The sequence below is a fragment of the Ailuropoda melanoleuca genome, chromosome 1 (genome assembly GCF_002007445.2).
Source record: "Ailuropoda melanoleuca isolate Jingjing chromosome 1, ASM200744v2, whole genome shotgun sequence".
NCBI lineage: Eukaryota > Metazoa > Chordata > Mammalia > Carnivora > Ursidae > Ailuropoda > Ailuropoda melanoleuca.
This window is the reverse complement of record NC_048218.1, coordinates 181,510,640-181,536,885: the sequence shown is the minus strand read 5'-3', so window position 1 is coordinate 181,536,885 and position 26,246 is coordinate 181,510,640.

Here is a 26,246-nt window from a genome sequence, read left to right as displayed (position 1 = left end):
TATTGCATCTGTTACATTAAACATATGTCCATCTTCAAAAAGAGAAATTAATTTCCAGGGAGACTATAATCTAAATACATGTTGTAAAATAGTTATGTCCTCAATTAGTAAGTTTCTTTGTTTCCTTCCAATATCACAAAATTATTGTGCGCATTTAGTGTAATGTCTGTCACCATTCAAATGGGCTATTTTTTTTTAAAGAACTTGACGAAGTAATGTAAAAATGTCTTTGAAGGAATTCATAGGTAGATAAAGCTAAAATGAGTTTATAAAAAAGGAGGAAAAGAAATTTTTTCTGCTTAATTTTAAAATGTATTTCAGAAGGACAACAATTAAAACAGTGCGCTACTAGTATGCAAATAACATTGTATACTCTGATTCATATTAATATTCAAGAAAGAGACCCTAATATGTAGGATAGTCTAGTGTAATAAATATAGAATCTCAAAAGCATGAAAATTAGATACATAACAAGTGGTTCTGACATCATTAGTTAGCTATTAAAAGAAGATTGCAAATTCATGCCTAATATAAGATATAAGGATATAAAAGAAAGAAATTTTTTAAGAAAACAACATTGATCAGAAGTTGGTTGAAATACACGACACAAAAGAAAAAAATCATTTGAAGTACAATATCACAATGAGATACATATTTTAGAAAACTAAGTGATGTCTTATACAATATTAATAAGCAGTATACATTTCTTTGTATACAAACAGAGATACTGGGACTAAGAAGTACTGCTGAGAGGTTGGTTTATTCTCTTGGGTCCTTTCGCTTTATTTTATTCTTCCACCAGCTCTAAGTTCAAAGAGCACAGTACGAATCTTGACAGCTTCACACGCTCTGTCTAGTGTTCCTGAGGTGCCATCTGGCACAGGAATTTTGAGTGCAGACAGCGCTTAATGACCATTCTAGCTGACAGCTATTATGGATGCGTCTTTGCTAATGCTGCAAGATCTATGTGCAGTTCTAACCAGAAGGATGACAGTCACAAATCTCAACAGAGCTTTAGGTTGTTTGTAATGCCAAAGGCCTTTTAAGAATGTGATATTTAGCAAGAGTAAGCAGACTGGTTAACAAAAGTGGGACGTGTCCTCATACATAACGGCCTAGTCAATAAAAAAACAAAGGCATGGTACAGACAGTCACATTCTCATTCTGAGCTGCCATGCTGCTGGATTTTTTTACTGAAAGTTAAGAACAATTCATTTGCTCATATTCCAAATCCAGAAGCCAGAATTGCTTTGAAGTTCAAACAAAATAAAGACATATGTCATCTCAGACAAGAAAATATTGAATAAAATTTCTTACAGAAACTAAGACTTGTATATGGGCAAAAAGTAAAAAAGGAAATCAAAAGAAAGGTGAAATGAGAGTGAGCAATTTATAGCACAAATGCATAGTGAGATGGTGAGAACCATAAGAATTATACTTGGACTCTAATTTTTACTAAAATAACTATTCATGATATTATACTCACAGTCAAGGTACATCAGAGAACTTACTGATGACCTGTTTCAGCATAAATTTAGAAATTTCATTAGAAGGCAATCATTAAAACCTCTTGTAAACTACATCAGAAGGAAAATTTATATTTCGGGGTACTTCATTTCTATGGAAAAAAGGGCTTATTTGGTTTATGGTTTTAAGAAACTAACCCAACTATATCCATAAATCATCTTTATTTCTAGAACTTTCACCTCAGCTAAAAATTGGCAGCTGATAAGAAATACAACACTTAGTTCCCACTTTCTATCTACATATTGCACCACAAAGCTATATTAAATATTTATGGAGATTGTAACAAAATGGTACATTGAAATTTTGTATAAAAAATGACTGTATAAAATATATGGTATGCTTTTATATATAAATGATATGATGACCCATCATTCATTCTTTCAGAGAGGGCTTTCCATATACCATACATAGGCTAGGTGCTGGGCATGTCAATTGGGGGAAAAAACATTGACTTCAAGGAACAGATTGTTCTGGAGATATGTACTCTGAACATTTTTCAAATAACATAGACTAGATGGATCATTAAATCATCCATCTTCTCTGGTTTTATTACATTTTGACTAGTGCCATGGCTTTGTAAGAGAGCTGATTGGTAAAGCTGTAGCTTTGGTCAAAAAATAAGACAAGGCCAGAGCAGATGGATGTTCTGTGGCCAATAAAAGGAATTCAGTTCAGGCATATACGGTATCCCAACATTGAACTTCAACTAGATTAGCATTATGATGCTTTCTAAAGAGAGCCACAAGGAAAAATCTCTTATTGATAGAACATAAAGTCAGCTCATCTTGCAGGAAGCAATAATCCAAATCATATGAATGCTCCTGCTACCATCATTTAATTTAGAAGCAATGTAAGTTGCTAAAAATTCACAAGCAGGCGACAGTCTATGGCCACCCTGGGAAATTATTGAGTGTTAAAATGGCTTGTGTGAGATGACCCCTTTCTTCCTGTCCTCTAGCAATATTCTTTAGGGTCCCAGAGACCAGACATATGATATATCAAACCATGTCAAAACATAATAATTACTAAATGTTGGGGTTGCTGGGTGGCTCAGTCTGTTAAGTGTCTGTCTTCACTTCAGGTCATGATACCAGGGTCCTGGGATCGAGTCCCACATTAGGCTCCCTGCTCCACGGGAATCCTGCTTCTCCCCTGCCTTTGCCTCTCTCTCTCTGTATCTCATGAACAAATAAATAAAATCTTTAAAAATAATAATAATAATTACTAAATGTTAATTGTAACATTGTTCAGAAACACAATATTCTATATCTTGCAAAGTCAACCTGTGAAAAGATACTTACCATTTATTATTTAAATCTTGCATATTTCTTTACTTTTATTTCTATGTTTTCCTAGATTTATCTATCATTTCCATGTTTGCATACATATCACATGCTTGTGTATATAAATCCTGTTTAATTTCATGTCGTGAATGCCAAGTAAATAAATAATAAGGATTTATTTTACCAATAGGTATGAAAATTAAAGATTAGGAAAGTTAGTCCTTTCATGAAAAATTATTATAAAAATACTACAGAAATATTTCAAATATAGGTAATTTTGCTTTCTTAACGCATTCTGAATGCAGTATGCCTTTTTATACTATTAAAAAGTGTAGGGGCGCCTGGGTGGCACAGGGACGCCTGGGTGGCACAGCGGTTAAGCGTCTGCCTTCGGCTCAGGGCGTGATCCTGGCGTTATGGGATCAAGCCCCACATCAGGCTCCTCTGCTATGAGCCTGCTTCTTCCTCTCTCACTCCCCCTGCTTGTGTTCCCTCTCTCGCTGGCTGTCTCTATCTCTGTCAAATAAATAAATAAAATCTTTAAAAAAAAAAAAGTGTAATGCGGGGCGCCTGGTTGGCACAGCGGTTGAGCGTCTGCCTTCAGCTCAGGGCGTGATCCCGGCGTTATGGGATCGAGCCCCACATCAGGCTCTTCAGCTATGAGCCTGCTTCTTCCTCTCCCACTCCCCCTGCTTGTGTTTCCTCTCTCACGCTGTCTCTATCTCTGTCAAATAAATAAATAAAATCTTTAAAAAAAAAAGTGTAATGCTTATTATCTCTACTCCTTCATATTATCTCTACTACTTCATAAAGTTTGTTTAATATAGGCCATAATAAAACGGAGCACCTGGGCAGCACTCTACCAACAACCTCCTAGCCTTTTAGACTGCTGTGTTTCTCCCCATGCCAGAATTTCTCTACAGAACCCCTAAAGTGAGCTGTCCATAACAAGAATTCAATTGCCGTTTATCTGTTTAAAACAAAACAAGACGTTAAAAACTCTTATTTTTTTACCATCAACTAAAGAATAAAGTCCACATTTCTTAATACATATAAGACCTTAACAGCCTAACTCCAGCCCATCAATTATTATTTTCCATTAGTCTTTCAATGATGCCCCATATCCTAGCTACATGAGATGCTTCGTTCACTAAATGCACTTCATTATAACAAATATTTATTGAAAATCTCATTAAAAGAAAAAGAAGGAAGCAACTCGGCTAATCTTTTATTCATGCTGCCTATTTATCTACTTTGCTTAGAATGCCCTTTTCCACTACTACAGGCTGGGCAGGCAACTCCCACTTGATTTTCATGACTCTGTATTATTGTCCACTGATATAGATGAGTCTCACTCAGCTTCCTCCTCTGAGATATCACAGCATGTTTCCTGCTTATTTGATTATAACTCTTAATTTATAAGTCTATCCTCACATATCCTTGTGAGGAAGGGACTCACTCTTCTACCAGACACAGCTTGTGCTTTCATATTTAGGGCTTAAACTGAGGGAAAAGACAATTCTTGTATGCTGGGTTTGGATCTCTGAAAGTGCAATCGTTCATGGTGTCCATCAACTGAAGAAACAGCATGTGTTTCGGATTGTAAACCCAAACTAAGAAGACCTCTAAGTAAACCCTTTCAGAAAAAGAAAAAACAAAAAGACAATTCTTATTCCCTTGATAATTATTTTTGCATATTTCTAGCAGATTGCTTCTACCTAGGAAGTTTTGTAGTGGTAATTGCCGTGTGGAGATTGAACAGAAACTATGAAATAAAGCAACGAGTTCCTGAAATCCTTTGGGGTTAAAAGAGAACAACCAGTCCAGATGGTAATTGGATTAATATGGGGCCTTCAAACTTTGAGAAAAAATTAATTATGGAAGATCAGAAATATGTCTTTTTAAACAGCTTTTTGAGGTATAAATTACATACCATAAAATATTCTCTTATTTTACATGTACATTTCAGTGTTTTTAGTAACATAGTTGTGCAATCATTACCACAACCTAGTTTTAGAACATTAGCATCACCCCCAAAAAATCTTTTCTGACCATTTGTAGCTAATTCCTGTTCATACCTCTAGTGCCAGGCAATCCCTGATTTCTTTTCTGGATATAGATTCCTTTTCTGGACATTCCATATAAATGGAATCTTAAAATAATAAAATCTTTTGTTTCTGGCTTTTTCACTTAGTATAACATTTTTAAGTTTCATTCATATTGTAGCATGTATTGACCTGGAGAACAAAGGCAAAAGAAATATTAAAAAAAATAAAGTTCCTTATTACTTACATCCCATTGACAAGCACTTGAAACAAGCAGAGTGACCTTCCTCCAGGAACTCAACTGCCTTAATGTTAACACTTAATACCCTTCTTTATATAAAGACATTCTCAAGGACAATTGACATAGGTAGCCTGAATACTAGTGTACCACAAAGGGATATTATTTTTTAATTAATTCATTAAGTTAGTTATTTGATTTTGTGACTTTATTCTTAGTTTTCAGGGTGTAATTTGTCTTTTTTTCTCTTAATCTGTTAAGAAGTTTTAAGAGTTGAACTTTCTAATTTAGTATTAATTTGGAAACACTGGTGTCAATCTTTTATAAGAAGGAGTTAAAATGCTCTACGTGGAGCAAACTTGGAGATACAATTTGGGTATTTAGAGTTTCTTCCCTGATCTTACATTTTAGTCTAGATCATTGAGATCACCAAGTAAACACTATTTCAGTTGGTGAGATTTGACTAAATATTATTGGTTTCAGTTAAGTATTTAATATATACTTCATTTTGGAAGTTCTATATTATTAAAAAGAAGGTGGTAGTTGTAATAGCTGGAATCATCTGGTGTTTCCTCACCTGCCTCATATATAACTCCATTAGTGAGTAAGGCTGTTTTATATGCTTTTGACAGAGTGAAATGACTCACTCTACCTAAATGCCAGATATAGGAATTCTTAAAAATCAGTTAACATGAGAAACTCAACATAATGAATTCTCATTCTCATTCAATTATGAAGATACATGGTTTAATATTTTTTATATACACATATCTTACTTTTTGTAAGTTGTAGTTGATGCCTATACACATCAGTTTGTTGGCTCATCAGATAGGTTGGGTTTGTTGAATTCTTACATGTCATTGCTAATCCATCTAAAACACATGGCACCTTATGTTGGTTTACTTACTGAAGCTGGAAAGGGATCCATTGGAGAAAAGAATCCTAGAGCATTATTTGTGTAGTATTTATTTTTCCTCAAAGGAGTTTTTATATTTCCAAGTTTGTTTCCTTTTTTCCTGTTCTTGTTATGTTAAAATGCGTACATTTTAGATGATACAATTTGAAATTTCATTTTTCAGAATCCATAAAATGGTTATTTTAGGCTCTGAACCAGCTATGAATTTCTTGGACATAACAGTTAAATTTTGCTTGTCCCTTTATGTACAGTTCATGCTATTTTCTTACAGAAAATTCTAACTGAAACAGCTGTGCCCAGTTCTATTCTCAAAATGAACATTAGTTGCTACTACATCTCTGTGCACCTCTGTAAAGTGGAAAGGGGCATTCGAATTTGTCAGGTTCAAATTAATTGTTAGCTTATTGGAGAAAGAATCCAAATAGATTTAGGACACCAGCTCTTTACCTCTTCATTCATGTGTAGAGAATATTCAACAGTATCAACAGCAGCAATGGAATACATACTTCTGCTCTTATGTTACAGAATCTTTGCTAATGAAATATCCTGGCCAAAGGCTGCATATTTCACACTCTGGCTCATTTTCACACCTTCAGCAACCAGAAAAGCATACTCAAAATACTGCAGTGGGCTACTGACCTGTGTGGATGTAATATAATTCCTTGGTAAGAAACTTTCATCTTTGCCCAGTCGTCCTTCCTTGACACAAAAGTAGTTTCACCATTTCACAATACTAGCATCAATAAATGTTGATAGATATTGACTTTCTCTGTTAACATAACACTTGATGGATGCATTTCTGAAGCCAATGAAAAAGTACTCATTCAAGTAAATTATGATGTAAATGGCATTTCTTAAACTTGTATTTCTCCAGAACAGCATTCCCAAAGCACATTGGTTTACTGATATTAATGTGGCCTTCAAGTGATTGTTTTTAAATGTCTTGGTAGATCACTTATATTTCAGGTTTGCTGAATCTTGCTATAGACCCCTATTCCTGCTTCCTCCATCTTATTTTTATAGTTATTTATTTGCTTGTCCTTAGAAAAATAAATGAATCTATTTTATATCTTAACAGAACCATCATACCAATACAACAATAATTTTGTTAGTGATTTATAAACGTATACCAAAATCATTCCTTGTAGTCATCATTGTAATGTACCATTCTTTTTATGGAACATATGAGAGGGATAAGAAACCATAAAACCCATACCCAATAATGTCACATTCTGGCTAAAATATGTTCAGAATTGTAAAATAATAACAATGTGCTTTCTAGAATTGAATCTGTATTTAATGACGCAGGAGTCAGGAATCCTTGGTTGTCTGCTTTGAAATGCTAGGCCATAAGCAGTGTTGAAATTAAACTTTGAAATATTTCTGTTATCAGTGACAACTTACAGCAGTATTACTGATTTGGATATATCATAGATTATTAAAATATTTATTGTGCCAGTGGGTGGGATTTTCATTCCTGATGTTTTGAGTGTAGTAAGAGTGGTAATGTTACAGTTTTCCCTTTGGGTATAGTAAAATTCTTCCAAGTGAAAGAGAATCAATCATAGATTTCACATAAACTGGGAACATTTTAACCACTACAGAGAGAAGCTGTACTTGACACTGAAATTTCTTATCTCCCCACTGCTCTTCAGCTGTTTGCTTTTTTTAAAGTTTCCGCTCATGTTAATGTTCACATAGACCATGATTATTTTCTTTCATTAAGGACAACTCTTATCCTGTTGATAGTTGGCATCGTCGCCAGTGAGAAATCTATTCAGTGTTAAAGGAAGGAATTACGAACTATGTCCACATTCATTTCCTTTAAAGTCAAATGAGCATCTTTACATTACATGAGTGATTAAAAACAAATTGAAGATTACCTATAATTGTGAAAATATTAAAACATATTAAAAATACAGGCATATCTGTTCATGCATTAAATACATTAACTGAACTTTATGCAGCTTAAGACATTCATTCATTCATTTATTCATTCATCCATCCATCCATCCATCTCTTCAAAATGTATTCTACATTTATTGTGAGTGCAGGTGGTATTATGGGTGTTTTAATTGAGTTGAACAGGTGCACTTTTTATAAGGATATTTTTACTTCTTGGCACTTGTCATGAAGCTATGGATAGATAAATACCATACAGATACAATACATAAATAACTACCACATCTTTTTTTATGAAAGGATATACAATCTATGGAACCATGTTGTAGATAGTTTATTTCTAACAGGCTACAAAATTCTTCCTAACTTCATAACAAGGAACAATGATATCAAATGCATGTATACAATATAGATGTAACACTTAATTAGGTAAAGATTCCAGTTTGAATGGAGATGCCTGCGCCAAAGCTGGAAAAAAGAGATAGTAGTAAGTTTTGGTGGTCAAGAACATGGCACCAACTTATCTTGCCATGGCAAGAAACTGGGTCTTTATTGTCTGTGACCTTGGGAAATTTTGATGTTTCTGGTTCTCCACTTGTTAATTTGCATAACGGGGATGATTATAAGAAGTAGCTCCATAGGATTACGTAAAAAATGGAAGGAGATCATGCATGTAAATCCCTTAGATAGTGCCTGGCCTACAGAAAACCCCCAGTAATTGTTAGCCATTATTATAACAGGTTTATACATATAAAAATTCATTGACTTGGCAACCTTCAAAATATTTTAGTTATTACTTAATACACAAATACTGAAACTTAACATTTTAAAGGATCAAGAAATATGACAATCATCGTAGCAGTGTCAGATATATGTTGTGACATGGTAAGTGGCCAATTAAATTAGACCTAAAGGAACATTTTTTTAGAGGACATGATGTTGTAGTTATTGATTTCAATATAAGTGACTGACAATGGAGATTTATTTCTTTGCTTTCCATGTATTATAATTACACTTCCATTAGGAAACATTCTAAAGAGAATAGTTAAAGATAAATAGTCACAAGAGGTTATTTTATCTTAAANAAAGATAAATAGTCACAAGAGTTATTCTATCTTAAAATGGCATTTTAATTACTTGCTTTTAACTATTGTGTTGATTTATCCGAAGCTATTACAGTAAATAGGTTCTAAGCAGAAGTGTTATTAGGAGAAGAGGATGTGTTTCGAAACACTGGGAGCNATAGTCACAAGAGTTATTTTATCTTAAAATGGCATTTTAATTACTTGCTTTTAACTATTGTGTTGATTTATCCGAAGCTATTACAGTAAATAGGTTCTAGGCAGAAGTGTTATTAGAAGAGGATGTGTTTCGAAACACTGGGAGTTGAAACTATACCAATGAAATCAACGTATGCCTTAAAGTTCGCTTCAAATATGATTCCCATCCTAATGTTTCTTTAACTTCTTTTAAGAATTTTCTATTCCTTCATCTCTATTCCTTAACATATTGTACATTCTGTACATTCTCCTTTTTTGAAGCATTTATAGCTCTTTATTATATATCAATCTTTTCTGTCCTCAACAACACATATCAGAAGGTTTTTCTGGCTTCAAAGCTACAGATTTCATTATTTACGTGTAGTGTAACTATTTAGGTTTACATTTTTTGATATCTTGTTTTATAAAGGATTTAGGAGGGAGTATGTAAACACCGAAATATAACCAGCAGGATATTAGAATGAGACTTATTTTAGGTTTCTCTTTTTTATTGAAATATAATTAACATTTAGTGTTATATTTTCAGGTGCACAATATAATGATTCAATAATTCTATACATTACTCAGTGCTCATCACAATAAGTGTACTCTTAAGTCCTTTCATCTATTTCACCCCTTCCCCNCCCTGCTTGTGTTCCCTCTCTTGCTGGCTGTCTCTATCTCTGTCAAATAAATAAATAAAATCTTTAAAAAAAAAAAAAACAATAAGTGTACTCTTAAGTCCTTTCATCTATTTCACCCCCTCCCTACCTCCTCTCTAGCAACCATCAGTTTGTTCTCTGGGAATTTAAGAAACAAAACAAATAAACAAAGGTAGACTTATCTTAGTTTTGAATGAAGTATGAGAAAATAAATGCAAGTTACCTAAGTGAGAGTATAAAAATCACTTCTCTGCATACACAAATTTTATCAAGGAAATAGTTTACAGAAATTGTCCCTTGCTTCTCTATCAAGGAACAGAGGCCAGGAACATGATCACTATGGAAACTTAGAGGGTAAGAAAAGGGTTGGCTGACTAGCGTTTGTGCTGAGAGAGTTGAAAATGTGATGATGTGTTGTCATTGACCAAGATTCCTGAAGATTACTAATTCATGGGACATATTTCGCAGGGACCAAACACATCCATGGCCATTATGGGGCATGAGTGTGTGGTGATCTTGGCTCTCATCTCTTAGAACCCCTGGTAATTGGGGCGCCTGGGTGACTCAGTCATTAAGCGTCTGCCTTCGGCTCAGGGCGCGATCCCAGGGTCTTGGGATTGAGCCCCGCATCGGGCTTGCTGCTCCTCTGGGAGCCTGCTTCTTCCTCTCCCACTCCCCCTGCTTGTGTTCCCTCTCTCGCTGGCTGTCTCTCTTCCTGTCAAATAAATAAATAAAATCTTAAAAAAAAAGAATCCCTGGTAATTAATTGATAGTGGTCTTCAACATGAAGATGAATATTCATGGATTGAGAAAGAAGTCCTCAAAGACTTCCAATTAGATCATTGGGACTGAGGAGAAAGGTGCCCAGCAGAGAACCTTTGAAAAAATCAACAATAACGCTCCAAAAGATAGGTGTCAACTTTAACCACCTTTGCGACCCACCCAGGGATGTCAGCTTTAGCCTCTGCCAAACGGGAGAAAGAAACCACACTCACATCAGAATTGCCTTATTTTTCCTACCTTTCCACTTTCCTCTATTTAGATTCTGTAGGGAAATAAAATTGCATCCAGAAAATGGAGGAGAATGGTTCACAGAAAATGTTTCCTGTGTAGACAAATAAGCATAACTGTCTATGCCTTTTCTTTATGTTTTCTGTGATATGATATCTGTTAATCCAAGAATATTTCTATAGATTAAGAAAATATGAGAATATTGTCTTCTTTTGATGATGGTGTTTTTTCATTGAAGATTTGGTGAGAAACTGAGATGCATAGGTATTATAAAAATGATAAAGAAGCTTAGGTACTTCTTTGTTAAAATATAATTTGAAGTCCTGGAAATATGAAACTTTCTGTTTTTTTTTAAAAGTAATCTGAGGCCATATTGAAGAACTTTGTAAACTGGACTGCTCACTGGATTCAGGGGGTTTATTTATATAGTATTATAACATGAGGCTAAATGGTTGTAAATGCACTATTTGCATGTCTACTCAGATGTGGTCATTTCTGTGACAGATAAATACATTCTTACCACTTCGTAGAGCAATTGCAGAAGTGTAATAAATATGTACATTGGTATTTCCAAAGATAAATTTATCTCCTTAGCAGATTTAGTAGACATGCAAATAAAGCTTTAACAATGCTTGGTGGAATATTAAAATTCCTGCGGAGTGCCTACTTTTACTGTTAATGTAAGCCAGAAACTTGAGCCATATGCTAAGCTGTTGATTCCCAAACTTATGTGCAATCAGCTGAAGGCTTCAATAAAAGTAAATACCAAAAAATGAATGTCTCTGTCTCACCAGGTTATGACTTAATTGGTCTGGGGTAGAGATTATAATTTAATTGGTCTGGGGTGAGGCCTGAGCTTTGAATTTTTTTAGAGGTCCCAAAGTAATGCTAATGGGCAAAAAAGTTTGAGAACCTCTGAGCTAAGCAATCATTCTTGTTTTATAATGCTTACACTCATGTGCAACAAAAACAATTTCCTATTCACTAATGAGACTGCTAATTCTGTAATGAAACAAAACCAAAGCTCCATTCTTTTCTGTAAACAGAATTACCCAGCCAATTCCAGAAAGCTCTACAGTAAGGTTTAATGTTGCATGAACTTGCTCAGTTAAAGATTCCTTAACAGGGAACTTCATATTTGTTATGATATGGATAGCTTACTAAGTATTATGTATAATTAAAAAGTTTTAGCAAAATTTTGTATAAAATCAGGTCAGATCCAAATTCCATAATACTATTTATTTTTTTATTTGGCTATCAAAGAACAGAAACCTGCATTGCATAAAAAGCAAAGTCTTGAAAAAGGTAATTCTTCATTTGTATATCTATGTCATTTATTCATTCAATCATTTGTTCATTCATTCATTCATTTATTCATGTGTTAGGTTATTATATTTTTAGCTACTACTATGTGGCAGGTTTTGTGCAAAATGTAGAAAAAAGATGAAGAACACAACTATGTCTTTAATTTTTTTGCGAATTCTATTATCCTTTGGCATGCTAATTCTATTTATTGCAAGTATTCAAAGGAAATAATCAGAGACAGCCCAAAATGTATATATAAGAATGTTAAGCAGCATACAAATTACAGCAGGAATTTCAAGATGAGAGAATTTGAAAATTATAATAAATCATATTCAAGGGTGGGGTTGGTTGATGGTTCACCCTTTCCATTTTCTTTTTTCATTATGCATTTTTATGGTTTTATTGAGATATAATTGGTNGATGGTTCACCCTTTTCATTTTCTTTTTTCATTATGCATTTTTTATGGTTTTACTGAGATATAATTGGCATATAACATTGTACAAATTTAATGTGTACAATGTGATGATTTGATACACACATATATTTTGAAATGATTACTACAAGAATGTTATTTAACACTTCCATCACCTCACATAATTACCATTTGCATGTGTGTNACATTGTACAAATTTAATGTGTACAATGTGATGATTTGATACACACATATATTTTGAAATGATTACTACAAGGTTATTTAACACTTCCATCACCTCACATAATTACCATTTGCATGTGTGTGTGTGTGTGTGTGTGTGGTGAGAACATTTAAGATGCACTCTCCTTAGCAAGCACTTTTTATTTTCAATAGTCCATAAGTACTCAAGAATGTGAGGAAATTCTTATGATTTCTTAATAATACTAATTTTCAGTATGGATCATGTATTATATACCAGGTTCTTTAATAAATGCTTTACAATAATTTGCTGGTACTAATCTTCAAACAAGTCAAAAATGGAGGTTTTTTTAACTCTCACTTTATAAGGAAGAAATTGGGGGAACAGAGAACTTAAATAACTTGTCCAATGTCATATATCTATTAAATGGCTAAGTTCAGTTTTGAAAGTTCATGTCATGTACTCTTAACTATTATTCTGAATTCTTAATGAAGAATAGCAGAATACATAACTGTACAGATACAAGAATTAAAATTTCATTTTATACACTAAATGTTTCATTGTGGAGGAATAATAAATAACTTCTGCTACCTTTTTTGTCCATCTCTTTCTTTCTCCTTTTTTGTATTTTATATAGTGGACATGGATTAAATTTATAATCAGGATGACAAAAACATATACGCATACATTCGAGAAGCAGGAGATCACCTTCTCTTTTCAGGCCTGTCAAAGTCTGGATATTTGCAGTACAGCACGGGAGAGGGAGGTTTCTACTCTCTCCCTCAGACTTAATCTCCATTCCTTAGCAGTCAATGAGCTCCTTGACAGGTGTAAAACCTAAGGAAGAAGGAGAAATAAGGGAAGAGTACAGCTCCTTTGTGTCTGCCCACTTTCACAATCTTGGGCCTTATATTATTTTTAAGTGGCTTCCCTGGGTTGGCCTCATAGATAAGAGAAGCCAATCTTTCTGTCTGTGCTCTTCATGTATTTCTCGCTGGGCTTCTCTCCAGCGCTTCTTTGAGGTGGGCAGAAGCACCTCTGATTTGACAAATTTTAGGGGCTTCTTCCACAGCCAGTGGGCATCAACTGTGAGACTCTTAGGCCTTTCTGCTAAGGTCCCCCTCCTCTCCCACATGACACTATAGGACAGAATATGCCTACTCCTGTGGTGCCTGGGTGGCTCAATCATTAAGCATCTGCCTTCTGCTCAGGACGTGATCCCAGCATTCTGGGATCCAGCCCCGCAAGGGCTCCTCTGCTGGGAGCCCGCTTCTTCCTCTCCCACTCCCCCTACTTGTGTTCCCTCTCTAGCTGGCTGTCTCTCTCTCTGTGTCAAATAAATAAATAAAATCTTTAAAAAAAAAAAAAAGAATATGCCAACTCCAACCCCACGTGGATTTCTCTGTTTCAGCCACATCTGGTCAATAGGATGCATTCACCCATCCCTGTCCCAACAGATTTTAGGCAAGCAGGCTGATTCCAGTTCTAAGTGTAAATAGAAATCTAAAAAGGAAAAAACCTGATAATTTCCCCTGGTGCCAAAAGGGAAAAAGACACCCCCCCCTTTCTCTCAGAATGTTTTTTTCCGAAAACTTGCAGTTGTAAATAAAACCCCTTCAANCTGTCTCTCTCTCTGTGTCAAATAAATAAATAAAATCTTTAAAAAAAAAAAAAAGAATATGCCAACTCCAACCCCACGTGGATTTCTCTGTTTCAGCCACATCTGGTCAATAGGATGCATTCACCCATCCCTGTCCCAACAGATTTTAGGCAAGCAGGCTGATTCCAGTTCTAAGTGTAAATAGAAATCTAAAAAGGAAAAAACCTGATAATTTCCCCTGGTGCCAAAAGGGAAAAAGACACCCCCCCTTTCTCTCAGAATGTTTTTTTCTGAAAACTTGCAGTTGTAAATAAAACCCCTTCAGGATGTATGCAAGTTCTTTTTAAAGTCTAAATAAGCCACTTGCCAGCTTTACAACCCAAAAATATCTTTCTGGAGAATGTGGGGGTCATCCCTTTGAAATGTAATCAAAGAAGACAGCACCTCTCTTTCCCAGTGGCAGGATAGGAGCCTGACTCCTAGGTGGCTTCTTAGCACCACGTTGCAAAATTACCTTCTGTCATAAAGATATAAAAAGTTTATTTTTCCTCTGGACAAAGCTAATTGGCTACCACAGAGGGTCACCCCAATATGAGGTGAATCTAAGATGAACTATGTGTGGCAAATGGTGCTGTCAAGGCCTCTTATTTGAGGCCTAGTTATTTATCTTGAGATCATATACGCAGTGGGTTGTATCTGCTTGGCTATGTAAAAAAAAGGGTGAGATTTCTCTCTGTCTTTGCAATCTCTTTAGTGGACTGCGTCTGATGGGCTTCATATTCTGGTTTAATGCCTATTCAGTAGTAAAATTGTTTTCTTTATCTCCTACTTTGTGGAAAGGTTTCCTGGACTGGAAGGTCATTTTGGTTTCAAAATTTTCCAGTACAGTATAGTAGCTCTTACTCTCTGGCTCTACCACCAAAGTCTTCCCTCCCCTCACCCTTTAAAAGTCCTCAGTCCACACTGTCTATTTGTTTTTCTTCTGTTATGAGCTAGGCACCTAACCTCGACATTTCTGTAGGTTACCACCTCCTCCCCTTCTCCAAAAGGAGGGGTGTGAACTGTGATTATGGTAACAACTTTATCTAAAGAAATTCACTAATCACTTCTTTTCATGGTCTCTGATCTCTTACAAACTTCATCTGCCTTAGGGCGTGACCAGGACACACTGAAGAATTTCTTGGAAACTTTATTCTGCACATGGATGTGAGGGATTCAGAGTCACTTTCATATTCTGACCCTCACACTCTGGAAAACTCGTTCAGATGTGGAGAGAAAGCATCCTATTGGAACAATTACAATAACTATAGTAGTAAAATGTACATAATGCTTCGGGAACATAGTAGAAAGTGCTATTTAATTTGCCCTGACGTGGACTACAGACTTTAACAGTCTGAAGAGCTCTTCAGGGAAGTCTTTTGTTATTGTTGCTTGGTTTGGTTTATTGTGTGAATGTTAAGCCATGTTCTTTTTAGTGGTAATGTATTCTAATGAACAGATCCCCCCCACCATACACACACTTTGGACTTTCATACTTACCATTATTAGTGCACCTGTGAACTGAATTAATTTTTAAAATATATCATGATGTCTCCCAACAGTCAAGGTATATTATAATAATTATTTTTTAAGTAACGATATCTATAATTTACTTTAAAATACTTCAGTCATAGACAGTGTGATATCAGGTAAATAATGGTTTAAGTTACAGTTTAAGGAATTCCCTTATCTGAAATTCACATTCCAGGTCCAGGGGTAGTCAGATACAATTTAATCTGAAATGTCACTCTTCAGAAATAGGGACAAGCCTAGGCTATCCTTAACCTATTTAAAAGATAGGGTTTGCTGTTTTGCATAACCATAATGGGTTTTCATTTGTAAAATCGATGTTTATTGGCTAATGATTGTTGGAAATGGGTCTCCATTGGTGTAATTGGTGTAATTAATAATATTGGAAATACATTCTCTGGACAAAAGATTTTAAGAGACATCCCTCTAACCTGCATTAATAGGCATAAGAATCTAGCCATCCTTACNCCTTAACCTATTTAAAAGATAGGGTTTGCTGTTTTGCATAACCATAATGGGTTTTCATTTGTAAAATCGATGGTTATTGGCTAATGATTGTTGGAAATGGGTCTCCATTGGTGTAATATTGGAAATACATTCTCTGGACAAAAGATTTTTAGAGACATCCCTCTAACCTGCATTAATAGGCATAAGAATCTAGCCAGCCTCAGGTATGTTCTGTACACTGAGACATTGCTCTCCATGCTTGGTTCCAAACGTATTTGTCCAGATGAATCTTGGTCTCCCTTATATGTGATTTGAATATTGTCACATTTACTTCAGACAACTTTCCAAGAAAGTCTTCTCAACAACTCCCCCAAACCTCCACAAAAAAAAANAAAAAAAAAAAAAAAAAAAAAAAAAAAAAGGAAAGGAAAGACAGGATTTTTTAAGCTCACAGAGGTTGTATGACTGTTTAATAAGTTCTTGTGGAATTTAGTCAGAGTTTACTTGCAGCCTAACTAGTTTCAGGTTATTGGAAAATAATAATCTATCACCTACCTGACACTGTTGGAGGTTGAACAAAAAGAACCTAATAGTTCTGCATCAACCTGTTTTAGACCAGATCAAAACAGTCAGTAGGAGATGGGAGGAATAGGGATCACAAGCAAGGAAACATCTGAAACATTCTGCATAATAATTTCTGCAAATTGGAAAATGAGAGTTTATTTCCCAAACTGAAAGGAAAGTGTGAGAGGAAATATTTCATCAGGGGAGTGTTATGAGATTGTCCCAAGGTGCAAAAGAATATGGCTTATACATTCATTCACCTAGAGAATGGCTACAACTTTGAGGTTTTGGGGTAAAAGCAGGCAAAGGCAAGATTATGTAAGGCTCTATATGATCCACAGAACTGTTTAGCAAACTTTTTAAAAACGCAACACATCATAGCATATTTTTTTATTATATAAGCATAAAGACATACAAAATTAACATTTCACAAAATGTTACATCAATGTACTCAGATGTTTTATATTCCACTCTATTCTTTTGAGTTTATTCCATTCTATCTTATACCATTTAAAATGCGGGTTTTGAACAAGTAAATTAATTCTAATATATCAATGGATCATTCTCCACAGTATGAGGAAAACTTTGAGGAAACTCTGCCCTATAGCAATTGGGGCTATGAAAATATTTCAAGCAGGTTTTATGATGACTCGAAAGAGCATTGTTTCAGTAGTGTAGAATGGATTCAAGATGTGAGACTGGGGGTGTAGAAACGAGGTAGAAGATTATCACCCTGGTCCAGACAAGATATCGAGAGTATATGAACTGGACATTAGTTTTCTGGATTAGGAGCAGGAAAGATTTAGTAGAAAGGTGGGTAGAATTAGCAGGACTTGCTCACTAATTCTATGTGGGTGTTGGGTGTTAATGAGGAAAAGTGGTATGACAGAGAGGAAAGATTCAAGAATACTTTCTAGGCTAACAGATTAAATAACAAGTGTATGTATAGGAGAGATTCACAAAAATATGCAGAAAAACCACAGTTCTATTTTATCTATTTTCTAATAAGGGAAGCTTACCATATTCTGTTGTTCTCAGGGTGGCTTGGAATTTTCCATGATTCTGTGATTTGTTTTTAATAGAACTTATCTTAGGAGGTACGCTGGCTATTTAGACCTTAACAGTTGTTTGATCAAATGCATTCCAAATCTGATGCTGCCTGAAACAGAATCCCTCTGGGAGAAAGATTCAAGGATGTGTACTGCTTAACAAGATCCCCAATAGATCTTTGCAGCAGCTTTATGACTGGATTGTGGCTGGTACTGCTCTTTATTCTACATATAAGAAAACTGAGTCTCCATGGTGTCTAGTGATTTCTCAAATCCTCACTATTTAGAGCTTAACTAGAACTAAAATCCACCCAGCTGAGTACCTTTTCTCCACTTCAGTGCTTTCCTTAAAACCTTCATACTTTATTATTCACTGATGACCTTTGCCTTTATACTTTCAAATTAAGACTGCCTTGCGATTTCACCCTAAAATATTTCTGTACTTTCACATTTTCAACCTTCCTTCAATTCTGTTCAGTAAGATGTGCCCTTCTTTATTGCTAAGACTCCTTTCCCACTGTTTTTATGGCTCTCACTGCCCCTTTATTCTTCCGAGATCGATGTGTTGTTCCATTTGCTTTCTAAGATCAATATTTTTCAGATGGTCCACCAGCATGTACTTTTTGTAAACACTTCCTTTGGATAGCTGTTTTACCCTCACTTCTTTGTTGTTTAGAAACCACTTCTCCATATTGAGTTAGTTAGGATAGAAAATGAAACAATCTTTAACTTTGGATAAAATATATATAACACTCATTGTACCAGCTGTATTTATTTACTTTAAAAGCTCATTAAATATACAATTACCAACAATCTAAAAGTTTAAGAAGTACTACTGAAGCTTATGTTTGTTGGAAATCAAGATGTGTGTATTCAAGGGAGAGTATGCTGTATATAAAAGAGGGGATATTTATTTCACTCTATTTGAAATTTCTATTTATTAAAGTAATATATAAAATAAAGACTAAAATAGAGTAAGGATATAAGTTATGAATACTCCAGTGATGTCAATGTAACACACACTGTGGTGCCTAGTGAATTTAATTTATCAACAAAGATCAATAGAACATTCTGTCTTATCTATCTTAATTTTGGAATAGTGAGGGGAGGGTGATGATGATCTGGAAAATGAGAATGACCAATGAGTATTGTGAGGTAAAACCTGTCTAGTTCTAATATCTGAGTTTTGTGAAATTAACTCCATTAAAGAAAAATTATGGAACTACCTGACTGTAAAATCTCTCGTTCTAATACTTCTGTCAAGTTTCATATACCTGTGGATAATACCTCAAAAAACCAGATCTCTTCAAGAGCAATTCCAAAATTTAGTAGGTAGAGTGGAAAGAACCCAATTTAATTCTGTCTTCTATTAGTATGCTTTATTTGTTAAATGATAAATCATGTTCTATAACCCTGAATCCTAATATTTTTGAAAGATTAGAATTTCTTTATTTGTATGTATAGATAAGAGCAAAGGATTTGAAAGAAACAGATATTGGTTGAATATTGGCTCTGCCATTTACTACTAATATACTATCACTGGGTTTCTTTGTAAAAATTAAATAAAAATTTGTTTTACAGAGTTATTATTGGATTTATGGATTTTTCATGCAAAGTAATGAGGATGTTGCCAGTCACACATAAGGGGCCAAACAAAATGGTATTGTTTTTAAGTTACTATTTCCTCAATGTTGGAGTAACATCTCTTTAAGTGTCAAAATGTAAACATTTTAAAAATTTTTACTGAAAATCCTTTTACAAAGACTGCATATTTTTCTGCCACTTTAAACTGTGTAACAGAATTGAAATGTTATTTTTAATTAAAACGGGTCTAGGGGTACCTGGGTGGCACAGTGGGTTAAGGGTCCAACTCTTGGTTTCAGCTCAGGCGGTGATCTCTGGCTTGTTGTGCACTCTCTCTCTCTTTCTGTATCAAATAAACAAATCTTTTAAAAAGGGTCTAAAGACATAGGGTTCCTTAAAGTTGTCTCAGAGAACATGAATGAAAAGACAAGTGGATGGTTCCATGAAGACCAGATTCAGCCCTGTAAAATTGCTATGGCTGTTTATGTATCAGGGTCCTTTGAAAGGTTTTCAGAGAATATTAGTCTCTGCTGCTCAAAAATGCACAAAAAGTGAAATAATTATTAATATGTTATTTTGCCAAAACTTGTTCTTGGAGCACTTCATACCTACAGCAAAGTTGAAAGACTGCTTAATAAACATGCATATATCTTCACTTAGGTTCATCAATTATTAACATTTTGTCACATATGCTTTATATTTATTTCTATATTTCAGTCTGTCTCTGTCTCTCTGCTCCTGCCTCTGTCAATAGATAGATGATAGATAAAAAGAAAAAGAAGTCTTTTCTTTTTCTGGACCATTATGACAACTCGCCCCCTAAATATTTCAGCATTGCCTCCTACGTACAATGCCATTCTTTTACATAAGTCTAAGCCCAATGAAATGATCACACCCAAGAAATTTAGCATTGAGATCATATTATATTATAAAGACCTTATTCAAAATTTCTCAATTTTCTTGATAATTTCCATTGAAGTTTTATTGGAAAATTCATATACTGCATTGTATTTAGTTATCATGTTTCTTTAGCGTATTTTAAACTGAAACCATTCCTAAGCCTTTTTTGGCTTTCAGTGCATTTATGTTTTATAAGAATCCAGGCCAGCCGTTTTACAGAATGAGTTTCAAATTAGATGTGTTTAATTGCTTCCTTCTGATTAAATTGAGATTTTTTTAAATGTTGGCAGAAATGCTTCATGATGTCAATTTTATCCCATTATCTGTGATGTTAATTTTAATCACTTGGTTAAGGTGGTAGCCACTAACTTTCTCCATTATAAAAGCATCTTTCCCAATCTACTTAACATGTAATCTGTGGGGTGATACTCTGAGACTGTGTGAATATCCCATTCTCCCAGTACAATTTAGCCAATGGCTTTAGTATCCATTTCTTCTGCCATTTCTTCTACATTAATTAGCTAATACCTTCCATTGCTTTTCATTCTTGCCTCATGGTTTAACTTATTTTTTAAAAATTGCCCATGTGGATTAAAATATTCATTTTAATTCATCATGTTCAAATCTATTATTATCATAATTATTTCTGTGCTAAAATTGTCCTACATTGAGCCAATGAAGGCTCTTCAAGATACCTCTGCTTTTTTAAGCATTTCCTTACTTTCTGAAGTAAGTTGCATACCAAACTTCTTTTTTTTTTTAAGATTTTATTTATTTATGTGACAGAGAGACAGCCAGCAAGAGAGGGAACACAGCAGGGGGAGTGGGAGAGGAAGAAGCAGGCTCCCAGCGGAGGAGCCCGATGTGGGACTCGATCCCAGAACACCGGGATCACGCCCTGAGCCGAAGGCAGACGCTTAACGACTGCGCTACCCAGGCGCCCCTTGAATTGATTTTTATGCATGATACAAGATAGGGGTCCATTTTCAGTCATTTGCATGTGGATATCCAGTTTTGCCAACACCATTTATTGAAGAGACTAGCCTTTTCCATTGCGGCACCCTTCTGGAAGATCAGGTGACCATGTACAGTGGGTTTTGTATGGATATAGCTTACAGTTTTTTGGGTGAACACCTAGGAGTGTGATTCCTGGGTCATATGTTAAGTTTGTGTTTAACTTTAGAAGAAACTGCAAAACTGTCTTCCAAAGTAAAAGATGGCAATGAATGAGAGTACCTGCTGTTTTCCTATTCATTTTTGTAGATATATTTTATATCATGGTACATTGCCAAATTATTTTTTCTTCATGTATAGGAGCTAATCTTGAGGTTTTAGGTATATTATCTTACCATCTGCAAATATATATTACTGTAGTCTTTTTCCAATTATTATGGCTTTATTGATTTCTCTTTAACCATAGCAGCTAATATCTCAAAAAAGAAAAATGTTCAGTAACAGCAGAGATGGTCAGAACATTGCCCTGTCCCTGACCTTAGTGGGATTGTCTGTACTGTTTCTCCATTAAATAATTATGTTTATGTGTGTGTGTAAATATCCAACAATTCCTATTTTGCTAATCATTTTTATCAGAAATTGACATAAGATTTTGTCAGTGTCCTTTTCCACTTAGTCAAGGTGTATTGTTTCCTAATGTAGATAGTGAATTCAATTTGTTTTTATTTTTTTAAGGAATTTTTAGGATTTTTCATGAATATTTATAGTGAGATTATTCTATCAAGTTTTCGTGTGTTCTTTATCTTGCTTAATTATCAATTTTATATTGTTTTCACAGAATTTATTTAAAACTTTTCCTTCATTTATGGGGTGCCTGGGTGGCGTAGTTGGTTGAGTGTCTGACTTTTGATTTCGGCCTAGGTCATGATCTCAGGGTCATGGGATTGAGTATCTCATGGGGCTCTGCACTCAGCAGGGAGTCTGATTGAGGATTCCCTCTCTCTCTCTCTCCCTCTTCCTCTGCCCCTCCCCCTGCTAGCTCTCTATCTTTCTCTAATAAATAAACAAATTTTTTTTAAAAAGTTTTCCTTCACTTGCTATGATTGGAATTATCTGGTCTTTTGAGTTTAGTAGAATTTCCCTGTGAAATTATCTGGGTGTGTTGGGGTTTTTATAGTTATTGTTGTTATTTCTTTCTCCCTTTTCTTGTTAGATAGTTATTTAATGCTAATAATGTTTTAATACTAATACTAATACTACAAATACTAATGATTATTTGTATTTCCTATGTCTTTCAAACTAATTTGTGAAAACTCATGTATGATTAATCAAGAATCTTTATTTTAATCCATCCAGATTCTAGATTTCCCTGATCTCTTCTGGGAAAAGTGGTTCATCTACCACGTCCATACGTTGGCTGTGTCCTTCATTTCCAGTCCTTTATTCACTCTTTATTATTTTTGTAGGTGTTTGTTATTAACCAACTTACAGCTCCCTTTAATTTAAGTGCTCATCATCACTATCACTATCACTAAGGAGGGAAACTTCCTTCAAAAAGTGCAAAAAAGTGCTCATTATAGGAAATGGCTGCACAATTCTACATTTTGTCTTTCCATAATAATTAACTCTTTCTGGGCTCTACTGCCTGTAGTAGCATTTTCTGTGCTGGCTGCTATGAATAGAGGGGTGTTTTATACTCATGTTGATGAAAAAGTCACTTGTTGTCAGAGTTTTAATTCAAATTTTTTTTTATCCGTTTCATAGCAGCATGACATTCCTGGTGTTCATTTATGCTATTAAAACTCAAAACAAATCTATTCTTCAACTGTACTAAGTCCATTTTAAAGTATTTAACACTAGTTTAGTAAATATTTGTGTCATATTTTTTTCTTCTAGACACTTCCTCAAATTTACTCTAAATTAGTCTTGTTACTATGTCTATATTGTTACCATCACTGAAGAGTTCCACCCAGTTCATACTGTTTGAATTTCTATGGCCAAGGCTCCCTATCACTTTTCACTACCATGCCTCACACAGGAAACTTAAGAGTGAATTTCAGAGAGTAACATGCTAGACTAGTTAATGGCCAGATGCTTCACTTTTAGGAATAATTTGGAGGAATAATCTGGTTTATCAACAATTGATTCCATGAATCATGTAATTTTCTGATTTCAGAACATTTCCAGTCTTACATATAGCTGAAGTCTTGGTACAAGAAGAAATATTAGGAAAGTGTTTAGAAATAGAAATGGTTTCATGCTTAGGCAACTACAGACCTCCCCCTAAAGGATAATGCTACTTTACTCACCTCTTCCATGTTATAAATTTTCTTCAAAATGTAGGTTATATTTTAATATTACTATTTTCAATGTGTTGTCAAGATGCAAAAAGATTTTATGATAATTTTATTCCTACTATTTACTACTTTCTTCTCCATGGCTCCAAATTGCAACACAAATTAGAATAACAAATAAAAAATAAAAACAAACAAATAAATAAATAAATAAAAACCCGCCCCCCAGAAAAAGGCAAATTAGAGTAACTTAGCCCTACCACCTACCCCCTGTTACTGTTGGCATCATTACCGATATTGAATTGGGGTGACAAACAGAAAGGTACTTCCAGGTTTTTTTTGTTTTGATTTTTTTTTTCTCTTTAAGAGCAATTTCATGGCAATATCCTACTTGCTGGAAGGATTAAGGAACAAGGGATGTAAGGAATTCCTTATATATACACAAGGATAAAAGGACAAACTCTCTCCTTTTGGCCTTCTCTTCCTAGGTAAATACAAAATAACAGATATGGGAAGAAAATAGGGACAAATCTGAGTCGTTTTTCTATGCTCATTAACAAATGGAAACAATTAAGTCATTGCTTGAAAGAGCAAGGTCATTATAGCAAATGTATTTCTTATGGCTTTTAAGATCTTTTAATGTCACTTAAATTATTGCTAAAGTCTATGGCTTATAAATGACAGGTTTGTTTTCATTTCTATGGTTGAGAATGGTAAATAGTGAATTGACAAACAGAGCACTTGGAGTTTAAGTGCTTCTAGCATTCATCTTGTTGTCCTTAAGTTATTGTGCACTTTGAAAATGATTTTTTCTTACATATAACCTGTTTGTGCTAAATTATGAGTTGACAAACTACCACTTTTGAGCCAAATCCAGCCTTCTGCCTTTTCGTGTAAATAAAGGTTTATTGAAACACAGTAACGCCCATTTGTTTAGGTATTGTCTGGCTACTTTCCTGCTATAATGACAAAGTTGAATAGTTGTAACAGATACCACATAGATTGCAAAGCCTAAAATATTTGTTATCTGGGCTTTCATAGAAAAAGTTTGCCGACTTTTGTTTTTAATGATTATACTTTTGTTCCCTGTGGAATAGCTTCTCTTTCTCTGTCTCTATTATCTGTTACTTACTGATTTAAATACTGTCTGTAGAAAAATGTTACCAAGCAAAGGCCAGGCTCAGAAGGACTTTCTGAATTTTTGTTCACTATTACATATGAATGTGAATAACAGATTTAATTATCTTCTGCTCAACTTCAAGAGGAGAGTAGTAATGAATTCATACAAATAGATAGATAGATGGATAGATAGATGATAGATATAGATGATTTCTCCACATCAGTCTCCCATGTGATTTATAAATATTTTCTAATCAACTATACAGAACGAAAATTCAATGAATTGGCATTCTTAGGCATTGTCAGGCCCTTGTTTCTTCAGTAGCTTACCCAAATGCAGTAGGTTAACTCTTCCCCTTTTTACCTATTCTGACACCAAACCAAATTCATTTTTATTCTGTAATAGTCTACATAATTGTACCACTAGTTATCCATGGTGAACTGGTCATATGTAGCAATTTATCCTCCCTATAGCAACCCAAATAAGATTTACAGGAATAAAACTGTATAAATCACGAAGGAAAAATAGAACAGGGAAAGGTTAACAGTGGAAGAGAAATGTAAAGCATATTTGAAAGACTAAGTGTGGGTGAAAGAATGACTAAGGAGACAGAAGAAGCTACAATCTGGTGACTAAATAAGAGGCTAGAGTTTAAAATTGAGAGATATCAAATGAAAAGTCATAGTGGAACTACTGGGGAAGTCTGAATAAAGTCTTTAATTAATAGTATTATAGCAATATTAATTTCTTAGTATTGATAAATTTCTATGTTATGCAAGATGCTAAGATGAAGGGAAACTGGATGAACAATTTTTGTAAGACTTCTATAAACCTATAATTATTTCAAACTAAAACATTTAAAAAAGACATATTCCTGATAATAAGTAGTTCAGCATCTTGTAGGGAGAGACAGAAATATTAACAAAACACAACAATGAAAATGATAATGCTCTGATAATGGTTCCCTCAAGTCGCCATGGAAGCACAAGATATTATTGATAATCAATAATAAATAAAACATAAAACATAAATAAATAAATAAATAAATAAATAAATAAATAAATAAAACAGTAGTAAGGGAAATGGAGGGACACTTGGGTGGCTCAGTCCATTAAGCATCTGCCTTCAGCTCACAGTCCTAGGATCGAGCCCTGCATCAGGCTCCTTGCTCAGTGGGAAGCCTGCTTCTCCCTCTGCCTGCTGCTCCCCTTGCTTGTGCTCTCTCTCTCTCTCTGATAAACAAATAAATAAATAAATACTAAAAAAAAATAGTATGGGAAACGGAAGTGGATAGATATCAGGGAAGTCATCCTGGAGAAGATGTTTCCTCACTCTGTTGTGAAGGATGAGTGGGAGATATCTAAGGGAAGAAGAGAATAAAAAATTCCAGGTAAAAGTAATA